General features: G+C 40.6%; 1 protein-coding gene across 6 annotated transcripts in view; it reads right to left on the reverse strand.

The window, feature by feature from the left end:
* MAPK10 (mitogen-activated protein kinase 10) overlaps nt 1-18,757 on the reverse strand; it is a 587,630-nt gene that overhangs the window by 458,685 nt on the left and 110,188 nt on the right. The window contains exon 1 of one of the 6 annotated variants that reach the window (XM_009240170.4): nt 9,461-9,482. The exons of 4 other annotated variants lie outside the window; for them this stretch is intronic. The gene's annotated coding sequence lies outside the window, so the exon portion shown is untranslated. Of the gene's footprint in view, nt 1-5,239; nt 5,347-9,460; nt 9,483-18,757 lie in introns of those variants that run through there. One more of the 6 variants, XM_054553378.2, reaches the window with a different exon arrangement.

Raw genomic sequence — 18,757 nt, forward strand, 5'->3', positions numbered from 1 at the left:
GGTGATTTCTGTGTACCCCTTTAATATGAAATCAGAGACGATGACTGTAGAAACTGAAAGTATAAGTAAAATAGTGAAACTCAGAGTAATGCAAAAACGTTGTCTTTTAATAAAATTACAGTCATTTGCTTTTTAAGAATTTAGGGGTTTTGTTGTAGTTATTGAAAAAATTTCATACCAACATTCATCAGGAATAAACCAATTGCCATAATAAACTGATTACATGTACCAAATTGAGTTATAGTTCAGGAGACTGAAATGCATCATATATCAAATTCTAATATTATTTCAGCTGATTTAATCTTTAAATTGATGAACATTTCAAGTTAAAGAGTTTTCTGTTTTTGAGAAATAAAACATTGAGAAGCACACAAACATTTGATAATAAAATTTTATTTTAGTTCATTTAAATGCTTTTATTCAGTAGATTGATATTATGTATTCTACAATTTTACTTTCGTACAAAGTTTTTAAACTAGTAAGAGCAATTCTCAGTGGTATTTATGGATCTTGTTAAGAGATCTTCAAATACCTATGTGAATAATTATCCATTTGTGAACATCTAAGAAAAGCAGTTCGACATTTGATTCACACAATAAGGTTTAAAAAAAAATTACAGACTACAGAAAAAAGACAAAGCTGTGACCAGCCTGGGCAACATGGCAAAAACCCCATCTCTATAAGAAATACAACAAAATTAGCAGAGCATGATGGTGCACACCTGTAGTCCCACTGCTTGGGAGGGTGGTGGGAGGATCACTTGAGCCAGGCAGGTTGAGCCTGCAGTGAGCTGTGATCACACCACTGCACTTCAGCCTGTGCAACAGAGTGAGAAGTGACATCCTGTCTCCAAAAAAAAAAAGTTGCAGAGTAGAAAGGCAAGGTAAGATTCTGAAATGTGTAAACTCATTATACCATAAACTGTATAGGGGTGAGGCCGGAAAATAGGGTCTGGAGGCAGGGAAACATAAGGTCAATTCACACTGCAGCTGTAACAGGAAATATTCTCTCCACAGGGTGTATACTGTAAATGACTTTGTAACTTTACCTCCTCCTCTTCATTTACACAGGGTGTACCCCAGGGAGAGGGTATTTAAACTCACAAAAACTCTGTAACAGGACCTTTGAGCCCCTATGCTCAGGCCTGCTCCCACACTGTGGAGTGTACTTTCATTTTCAATAGAACCCTTCATTCCTTCCTTGCTTTGTTTGTGCATTTTGTCCAATACTTTGTTCAAGACTCCAAGAACCTGGACACTCTCCACCGTTAACAGGGTGAGAAAATATTACCCGTTATTTTTCAGATGAAATAATGTCATTTCTGATTCACTTATATTTGAAAATAAAAATGTTGTTTCTTTAGTTCTATCTAGGACCTGCAAAAATGAAATTTTTCTAAAAATTTTTGCTTAGAAATTGTGGTCTTAAAATACGTTGAAACCACAAATACTGCATTTCTATTTGGAGGTCAAAGCGGGGTTTATTTGAACAGATATCACATATCGACCTTAGGGAAAGTTACTTTAGAGCAGCAGGTTTGAATTTTCAAAAAGAGGAAATGAATGACCTACTGTGAAGTTTCTCTGAATTAACAAAAATTTCACTCAAAATAGATTGAGTATAGAAAGGTTTTTTATTTAAAAAGAAAAAATTCTAGGAACTAAAGGCAGAAAGTACAGTAAGATTTACATAGCTAAGTCCAAGAATTGGAAAGAGATTAGGAAATATTCTCTCTCCTCCTCCAGCCCCAGCCTAATTTTCTCTGCTCCTCACATAGAGGCCCAAACACTGTGCCTCCCTACTCCGGCAAATTTACCAACTCATGTGCCTTTCTGTGTCCCAATTTTAAAACCCCATTAGAGAAAATCTAAACTGGTTCAACCCAGACAACACTTTGGCTCTCCTTGGTTCTAATGTCCACTAGTCCACTAGCTGAGGTCAGGGAGGGGTAGAAATTTGTAATATGTCTGTGACTACAGAAAATCATTCTTCTTTGAGAAAGGAAACTTCCCAGAGAAGTGAGGTGATTCCAGCAGCCAGCAATGCTATATCCTCCAGGCATGAGAATCTAGCTGGATGCTGTGGCTCATGCCTGTAATCTCAGCACTTTGGAAGGCTGAGATGGAAGGATAGCTTGAGGCCAGGAGTTCAAGACCAGCCCTGGCAACATAGTGAGACTTTGTCTCTACCAAAAAAAAAAGAATTATTAACAACTTGGTCCCACATATGTTTCCACGCATATATATGTACTTTGTTATTCACAAATGAGATCATGCACCACATGTAACTTAGCAACTTGCTTTTTAAAAAAACTTTACAGTGTGTCACATATATATTTCCAACAGGGTTTCAGTTTTATTCATCTTTGGATACTTTTGGCATATCATTGGCACACAATTTTTATGTGTTAGAAATGAATAAAGTAGCTATAAACTTACATTTGATTATTTTTATGGTTAATATGGAAAGTTCTAAAAGTTATTGGGAGCAATCTCCAGAGATGAATCAGTATTAACATAGCTTGTATATACAATAATTGAGACATCCCAAGGTTGAATCCATAGTGTTGAAATTAATACATGGCTTTAAAAAAAAAAACAAATTACCTATGTTTATATCATAAAATGAAACTCAAATGAAATATTTAAATTGGAGTTACTATTAACACAGACTTATCCATTGTCCTCCAAAAGTGTAGAGAGGTCCGAAAGTTATTCAGCACTTTCAATTATAAATTGTCTTTGGCAAAATACACTGAGAAAATTTTCACACACCAAACATTATTCTACCAGTCTCTGAAAATGTTAATTTTTTTCTTCATCATCATACTTAACCACTTCACCCCACTGCACCCCAGTTTAGTTTACAAAGCTAGAGAGTGAGCTGAAGGCAAAGTATTGACTAGCAGCTAATATAAAGTGAGCATTCCAGAGAAGCTCGACTGGCCATATAAATGAAGGAATTAATAAATGAGTGAACTGTCAGGCCTCTGAGCCCAAGCTAAGCCATCATATCCCCTGTGACCTGCACATACACATCCAGATGGCCTGAAGTAACTGAAGAATCACAAAAGAAGTGATATTTAAATGGCCTGTTCCTGCCTTAACTGATGACATTCCACCACAAAAGAAGTGAAAATGGCCGGTCCTTGCCTTAACTGATGACATTACCTTGTGAAATTCCTTCTCCTGGCTCATCCTGGCTCAAAAAGCTCCCCCACTGAGCACCTTGTGACTCCCACCCCTGCCCGCCAGAAAACAACCCCCTTTGACTGTAATTTTCCTTTACCTACCCAAGTCTTATAAAATGGCCCCAACCCTATCTGCCTTCACTGACTCTCTTTTCAGACTCAGCCCACCTGCACCCAGTTGATTAAAAAGCTTTATTGCTCACACAAAGCCTGTTTGATGGTCTCTTCACATGGACGCAAGTGAAATTTTGGTGCCATGACTCAGATCAGGGGGCCTCCCTTAGGAGATCAATCCTCTGTCCTCCTGCTCTTTGCTCTGTGAGAAAGATCCACCTATGACCTCAGGTCCTCAGACCGACTAGCCCAAGGAACATCATGCCAATTTTAAATCCGGTAAGCGGCCTCTTTTTACTCTGTTCTCCAACCTCTCTCACTATCCCTCAACCTCTTTCTCCTTTCAATCTTGGTGCCACACTTCAATCTCTCCCTTCTCTTAATTTCAATTCCTTTCCTTTTCTCGTAGAGACAGGAGACACATTTTATCCGTGGACTCAAAACTCCAGCACCAGTCACAGACTCAGGAAGACAGTCTTCCCTTGGTGTTTAATCACGGGGGATGCCTGCCTGATTATTCACCCACATTTCAGAGGTGTCTGACCACGCGGGGATGCCTGCCTTGGTCCTTCACCCTTAGCGGCAAGTACTGCTTTTCTGGGGGGGCAAGAACCCCCTGACCCCTTCTCTCCGTGTCTCTACACCTTCTCCACTTTTCTGGGGGGCAAGAACCCCCCAACCCCTTCTTCACCCTTAGCAGCAAGTACTGCATTTCTAGGGGGCAAGAACCCCCCACCCCTTCTCTCCATGTCTCTACTGTCTCTTTTCTCTGGGCTTGCCTCCTTCACTATGGGCAGCCTTTCCCCCTCCATTCCTCCTTCTCCCTTAGCCTGTGTTCTCAAGAACCTCTTCAACTCACACCTGACCTAAACCTAAACACCTTGTTTTCTTCTACAATTGCCGCTTGGCCCCAGTACAAACTCAACAGTGGTTCCAAATAGCCAGAAAATGGCACTTTTGATTTTTCCATCCTACAAGATCTAGATAATTCTTATCGTAAAATGGGCAAATGGTCTGAGGTGCCTGACATCCAGGCATTCTTTTACACATTGTTCCCTCCCTAGTCTCTGTTCCCAATGAGACTTATCCCAGATCCTTCTTCTTTCCCTCCCACCTGTCCCCTCAGTCCCAACCCCAAGTGTCACTGAGTCTTTCTAATCTTCCTTTTCTACAGACCCATCTGACCTCTCCCCTCCTCGCCAAGCCGAGCCAGATCCCAATTCTTCCTCAGCCTCTGCTCCCCCACCCTATAATCCTTTTATCACCTCCCCTCCTCACACCCAGTCCAGCTTATAGTTTCATCCTGTGACTAGCCTTCCCCCACCGGCCCAGCAATTTCCTCTTAAAAAGGTGGCTGGAGCTAAAGGCATAGTCAAGGTTAATCCTCCTTTTTCTTTATCCGACCTCTCCCAAAATCAGTTAGCCTTTAGGCTCTTTTTCATCAAATATGAAAAACCCAGCCCAGTTCATGGCTTGTTTGGCAGCAACCCTGAGATGCTTTACAGCCCTAGACCCTGAAAGGTCAGAAGGCCATCTTATTCTCAATATGCATTTTATTACCCAATCTGCTCCTGACATGAAATAAAGCTCCAAAAATTAAATTCTGGCCCTCAAACCCCACAACAGGACTTAATTAACCTCACCTTCAAGGTGTACAATAATAGAGTAGAGGCAGCCAAGTAGCAATGTATTTCTGAGTTGCAATTCCTTGCCTCCACTGTGAGACAAACCCCAGCCACATCTCCAGCATACAAGAACTCCAAATGCCTGAACCACAGCTGCCAGGGGTTCCTCCAGAACCTCCTCCCACCAGGAGCTTGCTACAAGTGCTGGAAATCTGGCCACTGGGCCAAGGAATGCCCACAGCCTGGGATTCCTCCTAAGCCATGTCTCATCTGTGCGGGACCCCACTGAAAATCGGACTGTTCAACTTACCTGGCAGCCACTCCCAAAGCCCCTGGAACTCTGGCCCAAGGCTCTCTGACTCCTTCCCAGATCTTCTTGGCTTAGCAGCTGAAGACTGACAGTGCCCGATTGCCTCAGAAGCCTACAGGACAATCACAGATGCTCTAGATAACTCTCACAGTGGAGGGTAAGTCCGTCCCCTTCTTAATCAATACAGAGGCTACTCACTCCATATTACCTTATTTTCAAGGACCTGTTTCCCTTGCCTCCATAACTGTTGTGGGTATTGATGGCCAGGCTTCTAAACCTCATAAAACTCCCCAACACTGGTGCCAATTTAGGCAATACTCTTTTAAGCACTCCTTTTAAGTTATCCCCACCTGCCCAGTTCCCTTATCAGGCTGAGACACTTTAACTAAATTATCTGCTTCCCTGACTTCCTGGGCTACAGCCACACCTCATTGCCACCTTTTCTCCCAGTTCAAAGCCTCCTTCCCATCCTCCCCTTGTATCTCCCCACCTTAACCCACAAGTATAAGATACCTCTACTCTCTCCTTGGTGACCGATCATGTACCCCTTACCATCTCATTAAAACCTAATCACCCTTACCCTGCTCAATGCCAATATCCCATCCCACAGCATGCTTTAAAAGGATTAAAGCCTGTTATCACTTGCTTGTTACAGCATGGCCTTTTAAAGCCTATAAACTCTCCTTACAATTCCCCCATTTTACCTGTCCAAAAACCTGACAAGCCTTACAGGTTAGTTCAGGATCTGCACCTTATCAACCAAATTGTTTTGCCTATCCACCCCATGGTGCCAAACCCGTAATACTCTCCTATCCTCAATACCTCCCTCCACAACCCATTATTCTGTTCTGGATCTCAAACATGCTTTCTTTACTATTCCTTTGCACCCTTCATCCCAGCCTCTCTTTGCTTTCACTTGGACTGACCCTGACACCCATCAGGCTCAGCAAATTACCTGGGCTGTATTGCCACAAGGCTTCACAGACAGCCCCCATTACTTTAGTCAAGCCCAAATTTCTTCCTCATCTGTTACCTATCTCGGCATAATTCTCATAAAAACACACGTGCTTTACCCACCGATCATGTCCAACTGATCTCTCAAACCCCAACACCTTCTACAAAACAACAACTCCTTTCCTTCCTAGGCATGGTTAGATACTTTCGACTTTGGATACCTGGTTTTGCCATCCTAAAGAAACCATTATATAAACTCACAAAAGGAAACCTAGCTGACCCCATAGATCCTAAATCCTTTCCCCACTCCTTTTTCCATTCCTTGAAGACAGCTTTAGAGGCTGCCCCCACCCTAGCTCTCCCTGACTCATCCCAACCCTTTTCATTACCCATAGCTGAAGTGCAGGGTTGTGCAGTCGGAATTCTTACTCAAGAACCGGGACTGCACCCTGTAACCTTTTTATCCAAACAACTTGACCTTACTGTTTTGCCTAGCGCTCAAGTCTGTGTGCAGTGGCCACCACCACCCTAATACTTTTAGAGGCCCTTAAAATCACAAACTATGCTCAACTCACTCTCTACAGTTCTCATAACTTCCAAACTCTATTTTCTTCCTCACACCTGACACATATACTTTCTGCTCCCTGGCTCCTTCAGCTGTACTCAGTCTTTGTTGAGTCTCCCACAATTACCATTGTTCCTGGCCCAGACTTCAATCCGGCCTCCCACATTATTCCTGATACCACACCTGACCCCCATGACTATATCTCTCTGATCCACCTGACATTCACCCCATTTCCCCATATTTCCTTCTTTCCTTTTCCTCACCCAGATCACACTTGGTTTATTGATGGCAGTTCCACCAGCACTAATCGCAACACACCAGCAAAGGCAGGCTATGCTATAGTTCAAGCCACTAGCCTGCCTCTTAGAACCTCTGATTTCCTTTCCATCATGGAAATCTATTCTCAAAGAAATAACTTCTCAGTGTTCCATCTGCTATTCTACTACTCCTCAGAGATTATTCAGGCCCCCTCCCTTCCCTACACATCAAGCTTAGGGATTTGCCCCTGCCCAGGACTGGCAAATTGGCTTTACTCAACATGCCCTGAGTCAGGAAACTAAAATACCTCTTGGTCTGGGTAGACACTTTCACTGGATAAGTAGAGGCCTTTCCCACAGGATCTGAGAAGGCCACCAAGGTCATTTCTTCCCTTCTGTCAGACAGAATTCCTCAGTTTGGCCTTCCCATCTCTATACAGTCCTGTAATGGACCAGCCTTTATTAGTCAAATCACCCAAGTGGTTTCTCAGGCTCTTAGTATTCAGTGAACTAATGGTCTTTTAAAAACACACCTCACCAAGCTCAGCCACCAACTTAAAAAGGACTGGACAATACTTTTACCACTTGCCCTTCTCAGAATTCGGGCCTGTCCTTGGAATGCTACAAGGTACAGCCCATTTGAGCTCCTGTATAGATGCTCCTTTTTATTAGGCCCCAGTCTCATTCCAGACACTAGACCAACTTGGACTGCACCCCCCCCCAAAAAAAAAAAACTTGTCCCTACTATCTTCTGTTTAGTCATACTCCTATTCACCATTCTCAACTACTCATAAATGCCCTGCTCCTTTTTACACTGCCGGTTTACACTGTTTCTCCAAACCACCACAGCTGATATCTCCTGGTGCTATCCCCAAACCACCACTCTTAACTCCCTCTTAAAGTAAATAAATAATCTTTGCTGGCAGGGCTATGCTGAACTTCCTTAGGCACTCTCTAGTTAGATGTCCTAGGTCCTCCCAATTCTTAGTCCTTTAATACCGTTTTTCTCCTTGTCTTATTCTGTTCTTTTTTCAATTCATACAAAATTGTATCCAGGCCATCACCAATAATTCTATAAGACAAATGTTTCTTCTAACAACCCCACAATACCACCCCTTACCACAAAATCTTCCTTCAGCTTAATCTCTCCCACTCTAGGTTCCCACACCGTCCCTAATCCCGCTTGAAGCAGCCCTGAGAAACATCGCCCATTATCTCTCCATACCACCCCCAAAAATTTTCACCACCCCAACACTTCGACACTATTATGTTTTATTTTTCTTATTAATATAAGAAGACAGGAATGTCAGGCCTCTGAGCCCAAGCTAAGCCATCATATCCCCTGTGGCCTGCACATATACATCCAGATGGCCTGAAGTAACTGAAGAATCACAAAAGAAGTGATATTTAAATGGCCTGTTCCTGCCTTAACTGATGACATTCCACCACAAAAGAAGTGAAAATGGCCAGTTCCTGCCTTAACTGATGACATTACCTTGTGAAATTCCTTCTCCTGGCTCATCCTGGCTCAAAATCTCCCCCACTGAGCACCTTGTGACCCCCACCCCTGCCCACCAGAGAACAACCCCCTTTGACTGTAATTTTCCTTTACCTACCCAAATCTTATAAAACGACCCCACCCTTATCTCCCTTCACTGACTCTCTTTTCAGACTCAGCCCGCCTGCACCCAGGTGATTAAAAAGCTTTATTGCTCACACAAAGCCTGTTTGGTGGTCTCTTCACACAGACGTGAGTGAAATGAACACCTTTTGACAGTTCTTCAGGAATCTTTGTAAATACTCCCTCCCACCCTGGCACAAAATGAAGAAAAGAACATTTGGAATTAAAGATGATAAAATTTGTAGCCAAGGACTTTAACATTCAATTTCCATAACCCCTGCTGGAGTTCAATTTATTAGAGACAGTTTTGAGGCTGTAGGAGTGGAAAAGGTGATACCTTTCCTCATCCATCATAGGGGTTACAGCTGTCATTCTTGCAACAAAAGACAGGTTAAGAGAAAAGCATAACAAATTTATTTAATCAAAGTGTTATGTGACACACGGGACTTCAGAAATGAAGACTGAAAGACCCAGGGAAAACTGTCCATTGCTATGCTTAGATTTGATAAAGAATGGCCAGCCATGTAGAAATATGATTAGACAAAAAGGGAATGATCTAACAGTAACAGAATGATGTGGGAAAACCAACAAGGCTGTCCATTCAGATTCTTCTTGGCCTTTCTGTGTAGCTTTCCTTGAACCCAGGTATAGGACAAGACCTCTCTAGAATGAGGATCTTATGACCTACAATCAGACAAAGCAAGTCAGAGAATTTCTATATTGCAAATTCCTTCCTAAACAGGAAACCAGTGGAAGGTTAGAATAATATTTCTAGGTTTTGTAGCTGTCTTTGGAGGAAAGAAGTTCTAGTTTCTATGGCTTACCTTGGGGAAGAGGAATTCTAGCTTCTATGATTTGCTTGGGGGAGAAAGTGAAGTGAGAGACAGGAGGGCAGGAGAAAATCAGAGAGACCTTGCTTCAGAGGCCTTCTAATCTCCTTGAGTTTAAAGCACCAATCAGCATACCAAAGCACCGTACTTTGGGGTATTGTTTTTTGAGCCCCAACATGGCCACAGATTTTTAACTGAAAGTTGTGAAAGTGGAAGAAAAAAAGAAAAAAAAAAAAACCATTGCCACTATTATTCCCATCCTCTAAAATTCTGTTTCTACACCACGTAGCCATGCAATTCTTCTTGCTTACCTCTTAGTCTCCACTAAAAATATTTGGTATTGTTCTCATCCATTATTTGAGTGTTGACCCTAGCTGTGACACATAATGAACTGTTCCAGAAATGTTTCCCCAGTAGTGAGTTAAGTGCTTACAGAGATTTACTTGTTCTCTAGGCTGAGCAACCACTTAGTCCATTACAATGAAAAGAGATTTAAAGGCAAGTATGTACTGCTAGAAACAGGTGCCTAAGAATGTAGTTGTCTTACAATTTTAAGAAGGCAAGAAATTCAAATTAACCCCATGAAATCATCTAATGGAAACTGCCAATCTGACAAGCAAAACAATGCATACTTTCTATTTAACTCTGGACTGCTTGATTTCTCTAAATTCTCAGCACTTTGAGTTATTTTTCTTAACTGTTTTAAAGTCAAGTAGGAGTAAATAATGGGATTTTAGTAATTCTAAAGGAAAAGCCACTGGAAAGAATAACAGTAATACAAGACCAGGGAAAACACTGCAGTTTATTAGAAATCAAACTTTTCAAGAAATTTATAATTCATTTTTTAATACAATGAAGTACAACATTTCAAAAAGAGGATACATTTTAAATGATTTCATGTTGGCCTTGTTTATCCATGAAAACTCTTACAAGCTTCATAAATTTTAAAATAGGCATTTTAATTCCTGAATTCTACACTCCTGCCTAGATCATTTGTAGGGGAACAGGGCATGCAGACATTGTTTTATATCTCTTAAATTCTTCCCTGCACCTAATAGAGCAGTAGGTGATTATGAATTGTGAGATGAGATTTTTTTAATGTTGCCAAAAACTTAGTGCTACTGGATTTCATTTCAAACAATAGTCCACCAACATAAATCTTGCTTGTAGAATGAAATGCTGTTTTAAGTCAATGCCCCAAATACCACACTCCTCTTTTCCTTTTCATCTTGCTCTTTTTCTAGTTATGTGCCATGATTTGAAGGATGGTGGGGGGGATGCAGAGGGAGGAAGAAAAGGACATAGAATCAGAGACAAAGACACAGAGCTCTTGCCGTTCTAAAAAAAATGCCTTATTCCAACAATGAGAAATTGTTGATTGACTTGCCTCTTCCCATAAGCACTGTTTTGACAAAAATGAGCAGAAGCATCTATGAATTATGAAGGACTAGCTCAGTAAAGTTTGGAACTAAATTGAAGCATATCATAATCATATTCCTCACCATTAAAACTGTTCACCCTGCCAGAATGTGTTGTTGAAATTTTACACATGAGGCCCAAGAGAATCAGGCACAGAATTCTAGCACTCTAGGTTATGGCTAATGAAAAATGAAAGTAAGAAAATTAAGATAAATCACTGCCACCTAACAGAGATTTGAGTATATTCCATTCTGGCTCCTAATTTTTTTCTCTTTTTTTTCATTTATTTTTTGTGTTAGGCATACAACATTTAGCTTTCCAAAGAGCTGATCGTAGGATTTAGACAGAGAGAAAGAATTGCAGCTGTCACAGCAGGGGTTAAATGTGCAAATGCCTGCAGCAATTCACTTCTTTGACTAAGCTGTCAAAACATTTAAACTGTGTCCCTGTAGTTCCGCTCTTCCTCTTCTACCGTCTCCCCAGCAGGGGCTGCCAGCACTGAATCTTTGTCAAAAGAGAAGATGTTGTCACATTGGCAAACCGTACCCCTCTAAAAGGATTTCCAACTTTCTTTGTGTTGATTGTCATGTTTATTTCTTTATGTCTTTTCTGCAGAATCCTCACCGATTCTTCTCAGCTTGAATTAGTTGAAATGCCCATATTTTAGGTCAGTTAACAACTTAACAAAAGACACTGCAATTGATCATGAGTGTGCTTAAAAAAAAATCCAAAAACTGGAAACTTTTAGGATAATAACAAAAGCAAGGAGAATGCAGAATCACTTTATAATTACTTCTACTGATAAGTAAGAATATGGAACAAACTAGACAGACTTCATGAAACGTGCAAATTCTGAAATATGTTCAAGGAAACAGGGCAGAAAGAGCGCTAAGCTGCAAACATCACACTATAATTAATAAATAATAAATATTATTAAAATGGAATTTATAATAAATATACAAAAATTATTAAAACATTGGACAATATTTATTGAACACCTGCTAAGAACCAGATTCTATACCTCTAATTATTGCGTTTAGTCCTCACACATCAAGCATTCATTGCCTGCCTACCCTGCTAAGTCTTGGAATATCAAAATTAAAGTCTCTACCCTCTAACAGCTCACAGTCTAGCAGGGAAAAAAGATCAGTAAACAATCGTGAAATGAGATTACATGGATGTACGCACACTTACAACAGCATCTGAGAAAGGACATCCTTTCTATGATTGAGGGATTTATAAAAGAAGAGGGGGAAGGGAAGATCCAAAGATTAAAGAATAAGAGTTAGCCAGAAGACAAATGTTGGAATAGGAGCAAGAGAAGGAAGGACAGTTTTCCAGGCCAAGAGAGCAGGCTTCCAAAGGCAGAGATTTATGGGAGAGCAATGCACTTTGGGGGAACCACAGCGGTTTTATTATTAAAGCTCAAGCTGGAAGATGAGGGAAGGAAGCAAGTAATGGAGGCTTGGTATTCCATGATAAGGAGTGTGGGCTTTATCCTTGAAGCCGAGGGAATTTAACAGGATGTTTAAACGTAGTGGCTAAAGGATTATATTTTTAACCTAGAAATAACAAGAATAAATATCCTTTATTGAGTGCTAATGGGCGCCATTCACTTTATATAATTCATTCTATTTAACTCCCATTATCACATTACAAGCAAGTATTATTATCCTCATTTTGCAGATAACTGATGCTGAAAACTAAATAACTTGTCCAAGTTCATCTAGCAGCTAAGAATGGAGGCAAGCTTTCATAACGTTCTTACTTTCTCATCCTGTCTCTCCTAGTAGTTGTGGTTGTGTGGTTAACAGCAGGTGTTAATGGAGGCCAAATGACTAGGCTTGAATTCCTTGAAACTTTACTCATTTTGTGACCCTGTGCAAGTTGTAATCATTTTATCATCTGGAAAATGGGGATAATAAAATCTACCCAAAGATAAATGAGGTAGTACACATTAAGCAGTTAGCACAACACCCAGCACATAATTTAATGCTACCCATTACGATGCTAGACCAGGCATTATGCTTGAGCACATTTTTGACATCTATCTAATCTTTATGTGAACCAGACAAAATGTGGATATTATTATGTTTATTTTACAGATTTAAAAAAACTGAAACAGAGAAATTAAGTTACTTGCAGAAAGACATATAACTAAGTGACAGAGCTGCTTCTGCTCCAAAGCCCACATTGTTTCTTATAACACAGAATATAGTGCACCGGTCTCTTGTGTACTACACAGAATAAATTTAAAGGCAGTAAGACAGAAAGCAGGGGGGAGTATATTTAAGAGGCTCCTGTAGAAGTCTAAGAGAGAGCAGTCAGGAGTCTGAATTAAATAAGTGGTTATGTGTAGTAAGATATGCCAGATAAGAGATATTTACAAGGTTGGATGAATAGGACTAGGTGGCAGATTAGATGCTGGGAAGCAAGGAAGAGAGCTCAGGAGGACTTTCTGGTTTTTGGTTTGGGTCACCATAATTTCCCTATTACCCCCACCTCTCTTTTACTTTTTTCTTCTTCCCCCACTTAACCCTTAGCCTTCCATTAGATCCCAGCATGAAGATCATCTTACTGGAGATGCCGTCCCCAACCACACTAAATTGATCAGTTCCCTCCTCTTACACTTTCTTATATGTATATTCTTGGGAGCACAATTGTAGTGTAATTTTATATGTTTAAAATTTTTTAAATATAATTTTTAACTTTTTGATTAATCTCAGACTCCCTCAGTTGACTCTAAGCCCTAGGAACATATCCTTTTTCAGTTTTCCTCCTCACCACTGTATCTCTTATGTCTAGCAAAGTGCATTATCCTTAATAGGTGTTTAATAAATAATATTTGGATAAGTAAATTAATGAATGATCAGATGAATTGTGAAAGAATGAATATGCAAATAGTTAACAAGGAAGGAAATAAACCAAAAGGAATCAGGAGTCTCAATGAGTTTCAAAAGAAGTTCCAAGAGCTTCATCGGAGAAAGAATGAGAAAGCTGGAAAGACAGTAGATGGTATGGACTGAACAGTGCCATTGCAAAATTCATTTGTTGAACCCCTCAACTCCGTTGACTGTATTTGGAGATCAGGTCTGTAAAGAGGTAATTACAGTTACATGGGCCTCAAGGGTAGGGCCTTAATTCAATAGAACTATTGTCCTTATAAGCTGAGAAAAAGACAACAGAGTTCACACATAGAGAAAAGGCCACGTGAGGACATAGTGAAAGGCAGCCATTTGCAAGCCAGGAAAAGAGGCCTAACCAGAAACCAACCCTCCTGGCACCTTTATTGTGAACTTCCAGCCACCTGAGAAGTGAAAAATAAAATTCTGTTATTTAAGCCCCCCAATCTGTGGTATTCTGTCGTGGCAGCCCAGGCCAACTAATATGGTAGGCCATAAATTTTAGATTTGGGGAGATGATGTTGGGGAGGAGAAAACCCTAAAACTGAATAGACACAGTCACAAATTAACTGTATTTTATTAAATAATCACATGGAAAGTTGGGTGTGGTGGTACCCACCTGTAGTCCCAGCTACTCGGGAGGCTGAGGCAGGAGGATCACTTGAGGTGAGAAGTTTGGACTGTACTGGGTAATTATCATACTTGTGAATAGCCACTGCATTCCAGCCAGGGCAACACAGCAAGACCAATCTCTAAAACACATACATACATACATACATACATACATACATACATACATGCATAACCACACTGGGGAGTAGAGAAGGATAACTACCACACGGAGGAAAGAGAAAAAGAAAAGAAATGCAAGTAATTTTGATCACATGATTTTGACAATATACCCACAATCTAGGGAACAAAAGAACTGCAAACAAATCTTGAACTTTTTCTAGTAAGTTTATTTTTCATTGAGATATGGGCATAGAAATTGTGAAACTACTTTTTGGGTATCATAATATTGAGAAAATGAATAATGTGATTATGTTTTTGGGTGCCAGGTTCTAACTAACTGTGGAAAAAGAAAGGTAAAAATATGGCATGAGGTCAGGCAAAGAAAACTCTGCAATTATCATAATAAAGATTCATTCAGAAAAGAATTATCTGTGGATGCAAAGTCCAGGGGGAAAAGTTAGATGAGGAGCAGGAGATGTACACAGTCGCAAAGTGTCTCCCCACAGATTGTATAGTGGTTGAAAGAGGGAAATGGTAACTATATGGTGGAGAAACCAAACACCACCTTGATGAGGTGATTGAATTAACAACACCAGTGAGGGGCAGACAGACACTATGTGCCTGAAACACAGTACTCTGAGAAGGACAAATCACTGATGTCTTATGGAGCGAGAAAGGCACAATCTGAGCCTAATCATCAAGAAACATCAGACAAACCCAAAGTGATGAACATTCTATCATATAGCCGTCTTGTATTTGAAAATATCAATGTTATGAAAGATAATGAAAAGCTAAGGAAATCTTCCAGATGTGGGTACTGAAGACATGAGAAGGTCAATTGCAATGCAGGATTCTGTACTGGAAGGGGAAAATGCCATAACAGACAGGATTAGGGTAATTTGCAAATTAGATTATGGAGTATGGAGTGGAAAAAGTATTGTTTCAATGTTAAATTTTATAAATTTGACAACTGTACTATGGTAATGTAAGAAGATACCTTTTTTCCTTAGGAAATACACAATAAAGGACTAAGAGGTAAGAGGGAATGATTGCAAGCTATCTAAAATAGTTCATAAAAGAGTGTGAGTGCGTAGAGAGAGAAAGAAGGAGTATAATAAAGCAAAGGTGACAAAGTGTCAAAAATTGTTAAATCTGGGCCAGGTGCGGTGGCTCACGCCTGTAATCCCAGCACTTTGGGAGGTCGAGGTGAGTGGATCACGAGGTCAGGAGATCGAGACCATCCTGGCTAACACAGTGAAACCCGGTCTCTACTAAAAATACAAAAAAAATTAGCCGGGCGTGGTGGTAGGCGCCTGTAGGCCCAGCTACTCGGGAGGCTGAGGCAGGAGAATGGTGTGAACCTGGGAGGCAGAGCTTGCAGTGAGCTGAGATAGTGCCACTGCACTCCAGCCTGGGCAACAGAGCAAGATTCTGTCTCAAAAAAAAAAAAAAAAAATTGTTAAATCTGAATAAAGAGTATATGGGAGTTGCTATCTTTCAACCTTTCTATAAGTTTAAAATTATTTCAAAATACAACTTAAAATAAAATCAAAAGAACAAATAAAAAAGATGACAGGTGAAGGAGTTCTCAGTGGTGTAAAGTTTAGGCCTTGATGTTAAGGTAGATTGCACAATAGTCTGAGAGAGAGAGATTATTGTCCTCATTTTACTGAGGAGAAATTGGGACTCAGAGGCCTCAAGGTCTGATGCTACCTAGATGACAGCAGAGGATAAGAGAGGAGAGGAGGCTCAGATGGGGAGAGAATGAGGCAAGTTTTTCCCTTGGCTCCACTTGCCCTCTTAACTCAATCCCTTGACAGATGAGCTCACTGAAGGAAAAGCAGCTTCCTCACACCATTCCCCCACCTCCTCCCATATCTGAAATGATGCTCTGCTCAGATCATTAATCATCTCATTAAGGCTCTAGCAAGCACAATTCAGTAATATTGGCCACAGACATTATCCTTTTATTCTCTCGACATAGCTGATGAAAAAGAACCTATTGTAAGATGTCCCCAGTTTTTCACAACAGTAAGGGAAATGATACCTTTTCATCAGTGTATAGTTCCAGCTTCAATAAGCATTGTTCCTGGTTTCCTCAAGCCCCTTGTGCAAAGTTTTATGAGTTGGATAATATCCCCTTACCCAATTTTCCCATCCAGATATTGGGAGGGTAATATCAGAACTAGATTACTGGATTGAGTTGAAATAATACTTAAGGCTGTCTTGGGCAACATTTTAAAATTGTCTTATGATATGTGTCTCTAATCACCCACACTCCTTTCTTCTATTAGTTTTTCCCTCTCCCAGTGATTTTTGATGCTAACTGTGGTTTCTGAATCTGCCTGTGGATACCTCCAGAGTTCTTTGCACTACACAATGGCATGGAGACCATGTTAGGACAGCCCCAGAAAGGCTGTGAAGTAGACAAAGATGATCGGTACTGCACACCTTTCCCCATTTCTGCACCTCTCTCTTCCATCATCTTCAAACTGCAGTCCTCACCTCAGCCTAGAATCCTAGAGTAAGTGGTAAAAATAACCTCAGATTCTTTCCCTCCCTGTGGCAGTGTAGCTCCTCCCATCAAGAGATACCTTTTGAATCTGGGTTTGACCACAGGACCGGCCAAATGTGACATTAGCAAAGATGAAGCAGAGGCTTGAAAAGTGTTTGCGCATTCGGGCTTGTTCTCTTGCTGCACCTGGAAACTTGAAGCCAGCACTTTTCAGTCCAGTGTTATGTGGAGGCCACTGGAGGAGAACCAAGATACTCTAGCCAACAGCCACCTGACATCTGAGGGAAGCCATACAGGACCAGCCAACCCCTAGCTGACCCAATAACTTATCCAGAAGCAGCAGATGACTACAGACTCATGAGTAAACCCAGCTAAGCCAGGACAACCACCACACTGATGCCATACGTTAATTGTGAGCTAAATAATGACTGCCACTTTAAGCCAGTAAGTCTTGGGATAATTATTTATGCAGTAATAGATAACTAATTATAGACTCAAGTACCTCAAAGTAGGCGCTGCTCTCCTCCTACATCCTGGCTGTCCGTCTTCATCCCAATGTCACCCACTCCCCACCCAAAGGCTGATCTTTTCTCCGCCATCAAAACTCATTTGTTTCATATGTTTTGGGACCTCAAAATCCTTGACTAAACTGATAAACTAATATGAATTAGTGATGTAATTGAAGTGTAATAAATAAGATAGCACACTCAGTCTCCAAAAACAGACCCCCAAAATAAGCCTCCTCACCTCCTTATTCTTTCACTTGTGCAGCATTCTGACCGATACCAAAAAGGAAAAAGATTTCTCCTAACGTAGCATTTTGAGAATTTATGGGTTTGTCCCTTTTTTTTCTCCTCTCAAGGAACAAAAGCACCCATCATTATATCCCCTAGAGCTAGAGTCTTCTCAAATGTACCCAGGCTAAGAAGTCACTGCTCTAACTCCGTCTCATCTCCTCTAGTCAATTCTGAACGGTTTCTGAACAAGTTGATTAATCTCTCTCCATCAAAATTAATCTTTCTCCACCAAAATCCACACATCCTGAGTCTCTTCCAACTCATTCTCTGAACACTTAAGCTCTTCAAAGGGCCCTTTTTTCTGTTCCACTCTCAGTAGTCAGTCTCCCTATCTCCAGCATCATGGTCTAACCAAGCCCTCCAAATAACAAGCCAAGTATTGTTCACATACTCCCAATACATTAGCAAACACAAAATATTCATTTTGCCCACAAAACTTTCCTCCTGGCTATTCTACCGTTGTTTTTTCCTAGTTAAATTTAAACAATAAATAGTGTATCTGCTTGTTCTTTAACTGATCCACTAATTCAGGAAACATTAATTGAGTACTTATGCCACTGAGAAGCTCCTTTCTCCTATTCCTATGATTCCAAGAGTAAGAACTACTGCAACAGTAATATCTTTGGTCTCCCTCCCCACATTCCTTCATTCCTCCTAAGGGAAAGAAATTAAGTCTATTATTGTAGACTTGAGGAGAAAGAACTGAGCAAGCTTGACAGAGGCTTTTCTGGGCCTCACTTCTTCACAACTGTTGGTACAGGGAGGGCATCCTGGTTGACTCTGTACTATGTGGTAAGTGTTATGGGCCAAGTTCTAGCCCTGTAAGGAGAATCCTACTACTTTGAAAAGTAAATTCAATTAATGCAATGGCCCATCCATGCAATATACTCTAATTCAACTTTTACAAAATTTAAAAAAACAAAAA

The sequence above is a fragment of the Pongo abelii genome, chromosome 3 (genome assembly GCF_028885655.2).
Source record: "Pongo abelii isolate AG06213 chromosome 3, NHGRI_mPonAbe1-v2.0_pri, whole genome shotgun sequence".
Classification (NCBI taxonomy): Eukaryota; Metazoa; Chordata; class Mammalia; order Primates; family Hominidae; genus Pongo; species Pongo abelii.